The sequence below is a fragment of the Mustela putorius genome, unplaced genomic scaffold (assembly GCF_011764305.1).
Source record: "Mustela putorius furo isolate JIRA1106 unplaced genomic scaffold, ASM1176430v1.1 tig00000577_pilon_pilon_pilon, whole genome shotgun sequence".
Lineage (NCBI taxonomy): Eukaryota > Metazoa > Chordata > Mammalia > Carnivora > Mustelidae > Mustela > Mustela putorius.
In genome coordinates this window covers 2,238,301-2,243,215 of record NW_025421421.1, presented here as the reverse complement: position 1 = coordinate 2,243,215, position 4,915 = coordinate 2,238,301, and positions in this window count along the sequence as shown.

The window sequence follows — 4,915 nt, the reverse complement described above, 5'->3', positions numbered from 1 at the left end:
ATCTTTATTAAAAATTAAAAACAACAACAACAACAAAAAAAAAAACAGGGGCGTCTGGAGGACTCAGTTGGTTAAGCATCTGCCTTCGGCTCAGGTCATGATCTCAGGTCCTGGGATCAAGACCTACATAGGGCTCCCTGCTCAGTGGGGACTCTGCTTCTCCCTGTCCCTAAGCCCCTCCCCCACCCATGCATGTGCATACTCTCTCTCAAGTAAATAAAATCTTTAAAAAAAGAAAAAAAAAGAAAAAAGGAAACCTAGATGCATTAAATTATAATATCAAGATCCAACCAGATGTGTTAGGGTGAAACCACAGGCTGATAGTGATAAAAATAAATGTAGTATATAGACTAATACAGCGTTCCACACTCAGCTCAAGTGAATCAGGTCAGAGAAAGGGACTCTAAGATTAGCAATTATGCCCATAACATGAGAATGGGGATTTAAGTTGAAATTTTAGTAATATTAAGTGAGTTGACTTTTTACCAATGCAAATCATGCATGCTAAAGGAATAATTAGAATAAGGGTAGAAATATTTTATAATAATAAATAATAATAATGCCTAACACATAAGTGCTATACTAAAATTCACAACAATAAGTTTTTGAGGTAAGTATAGTCATTATCCCCATTTTACAGGTGAGTATCCAGGCCCAGAAAGATTAACTTAATCCCAAGTCACATAGCTACTCGACAAAAGAGCAACTGGACTCCGAAGTCATTGCTCTTCAGCAGAACAGTACATTTTTAAAGAGAAAAGGAACATGCAGAAATGACTGGTTATGGTAATAATGACAGTACATGAGGAATCCACAACTAGTGGAAGAAATTACCAAAATACATAGCTGACTTCAAACTCTGAATAGCTCTCTTGGGAAAGAGTCTGAACTGGTTTCTATGAATCCAAAAGAATAAGAAATTTTAAAAAGCATATTTTTAACACAAGTTAAAAAAAGACCTCATTGTGTAATGGCTGCCTGAAATGGGTTTTAGTCAATGATATCTACAACTGCAGAATTACAGGGTTCGAGGGAGGCAGTGTAGCTAAATCCATCTTCAGTAATGGTGACAAGATTTTGTATGATATTTAATGTTTTCAAACAAGGGGATTGCCCTCCGTGCCCTCCAAATGGGCAGAGATCACTGTCCATCCATGGTAGATCTAAAACTCCAGCAGACATTCCATTTCAAAAGATGCATTTGTGCTCAGAAAAGCCAGTCACTGTGCTCTGAGTATAACATTTGCATGTATCTACATCTAATTTTACTTGATGTACTTTGGTTCAGCTAATGAAGATAAGAAATCTATGTTTTTTTTTCTTTAAAAAAAATTACCAGGCAGAGCATTCTTTATTATGTCATAAGTTATGCTCTCTAGTTCACATCAGTTCCCCTAAACAAAGGGAAAAAAAAATTAAGATTTTATTTATTTATTTGACCGAGAAAGACATAGCAAGAGAGAACACAAGCAGGGGAGTGTGAGAGGGAGAATCAGGCTTCCCACTCAGCAGGGAGCCTGATGCAGCACTGGATCCCAGGACCCTGGAATCACAATCTGAGCCGAAGGCAGAGGCTTAACAACTGAGCCACCCAGATGCCCCAACAAAGAAAATTCTTACTTATTCTCTCTATGTTCCTCTCTCCTTCCATCTGCTGTGGTTAGCAACACATTTAGGCTGCCTATTTGTTCTAAATATCTGGATAATTAACTGTCCACTTTCCATTTTTAACTATGAGTTTGACCTATTATAGACATTAAGAAACTCACACATTAGTCCCATTAGGTCTGGTACATTCTGAGTACTTTCTTACGTATAATTTTCTCTCCTTTTCTTTGTTAGCATTTTTATTTAACTTATTTAAATACACTTTAAATTAATTTATATTCTAACAGCATTATCCAATTAGGTAATTTATAAAATTTGTGTGTATCAATATTCTACTATGGCATGTCATAAAAGCCTTAAGTTTGCATTTTCAGAATAAGGAGACAGTATATTCAAAGAAATGAAAATCTTCTGACTGCTCGTGGAAACAAACTGAGCTCTCAGAGTGCCTAGGTGGCTCAATACATTAAGTAACTGACTCTTGATTTCAGCTCAGGTCATGATGTTGCCATCTTGGAATGGAGCCCCATGTTAGACCCTTGGCTCAGCATGGAGTCTGCTTTTGCCTGTCCCTCTGTTCCTCCCACTTCTCATGTGTGCCTGCTCTCTCTCTCTCTCTCTCTTGAACATAAGTCAATAAGTAAATAATAAATAAGTAAAATACTTATAAAAGAAGCAAAGTAAGCCATCTTCAAATATGAAATGAAATATGTATCTTTTATTGTAGCCTAAGTCCAGTGGGACCATCTTGAAACATGTTTCTGTCCATCAAGTCTTTCAAAAAATAAACAAAAAAAAAATAATTGACACATTCAGATTGGACTCCAGAAGCCTTGAAGAAAAATGTACCTGCATCATCAATGGGAACCATAAAGGAGATTTAAAAATATATTAAGCAAAAACTTCAGACAAATCCTCCTCAGATGAATTTCTTCCTCCCAAAGTTTCCTACTGGTAACAGGAAGAACGGTTGCTAGTTCCCCTTCCTGCCACTGATGTCGCTTTATGGGCATGTTCTTCACCAGGGAAAGTTCTTTTCTGTTTGCGCATCCATACCTCTCACCCACACTGCTATGGATATATATCTGTACCTTCATTCACTTTGTTCACTGCCCTACTGCCTGGCACATTCTGCTGAGCAAAGTTCTTTATCCTGTGAACCTTTTTATACAGGTATTCACAAGTTACCACTAGGAACTCAGCTCTTTCTATATCCTGAAAACACCTATGACATTTCTGCTGTCCATGACACACCAATCACTAGCTGCCAAACCATACTGGCTAACGTTTCTTTTAAGTCAGGGCCAATTCTAGAACAAGCCAAAATATCAAGAGAATTGATAACTAAAAAATATAAAATGATTTTTAAAAAAAAAGTTCTTTTGGGAACCTTGTCTAACTGAAAGACATTTTCTTTTGTCATTAAACTCTCCATTCATCCCAGGGAATCATGAGAAATAATATCATAATAAGCTACCAAATTTTAGAGTTTGTTGGTTTATTTGTTCTTACAGTTATTCATTTTGTTCAACACTTTGGATTCATGAATGATCTCCTTACCCCTAAGCTGCTAAAACTAACTAACTAACTAAATAAATAAATAAATACACACAGCATAGGCACAAAGAAGGCATGTTTCAAAATCATAATAATCTTGAATGTTACTGTGATTTTCATATGCTCAAGATTATTGATCAAACATGAGAGGCATTACAGACACAGTCTTAGGTTTAAGGCATTTTAAAAACACTGGGGAGAGACTAAACAATATATTTTTTAAAATTCTAACTAAGCCAAATACTAATAAACAGCATAACTTTAAAGCAACACAACAAAAAAAACACAAAGACTGTCTATATCATGTCTGTGGATCAAACAAAACGACACAGTTTTCTTGTGAGATAAACCTTGAAGGATGAATATTACCTACATAGGCAGGAATAAGAGGAAATATGTTTCAGAAGAGAGAAATACAATTCCCCAGTTATGTTATGATAATGATTGGAATTCAGGGTGTTATTTGAAAAGAGATGTGTACTTTCCTAGGGGGTATGATAAAGATCCTAAAATGATAATGATGACCACATGTAAAGAGGAGAATCCAAAAATACAAGAGTGAGTATGAAAAAGAATTTGAGCTCTAAGAAAATCATAAATAATCTATTTTCTTAAAATTATTCAGCAATAATTATGGTTATCTGCATAAATTTCACATATAGTAATTACTTAATAATCAGGAATAATTTGTTTGGTCATCCAGCAGATTTAACTGATTAAGTCAGTTCTGCTGTTTACTTGTCCCCTTAAAACATAAGTGTGGGGCGTCTGGGTGGTTCAGTGGGTTCAAGCCTCTGCCTTGGGCTTGGGTCATCATCCCAGGGTCCTGGGATCGAGCCCCACATCGGGCTCTCTGCTCAGTAGGGAGCCTGCTTCTACCTCTCTCTCTGCCTACTTGTGATCTCTGTCTGTCAAATAAATAAATAAAATCTTAAAAATATATATATATAAGTCAAAGTACATGCAGTTTATTTCATAGACTTTTTTGTTTGTTTGTTTTCAGTTTTAATTATGTATTTCGTGGGTCTAATTTGAAATCCCAGAATGAAGAAAAATCTTTATTATTAAAAAGTACCTGCAGAGTTTTAACTAATAACTGTAATCAGAGTGGTGTCTGGAATAACTTTTGTGGAAAGGTTTTCAGTTAAGAATTCTTTAGTCTATGTATGCCTGCTAGAGGTTACAAAGACAAAATAAACTGCTCAATTTAACAACAACAAAACAAAGATACACACACACACACACACACATATACATATACACACACACACACACACATATATCTTTGTTAAATTGAGCGGTTTATTTTGTCTTTGTATATGAATGATAATATTGAACAGGTATAACAGATATTAATAATTCTGCACTAAATAGTGGAATTTGTTATGGAGCTCAGTCTTTGCAAAATCCCAGACAATAGAAACACAGAGCCCCAATAGCTTGAATAATTTGACCCCAAGTCACAGGGTTACTATGTTAGTAGAGTCAAGTTACAACAGCCCATCTGATTTTACAACTCATATTCTGAATAATCAAACAATGAATTAAGCTCCACTGACCAGGTATATATTAAACAAAATGTGACCATTGGAGAGCCCATTTAAATATATGCTAACACCAATTTAAGTATTTTAAAATAGTAATACTTGATATATCAAATCTTGTTAAAAGTTTGGGCTGCTGTTATCACAACTGTTATTTTAGGTAGTTCTCACCTTGGAATAATCAGGAACGAAAGTATAATCAGACA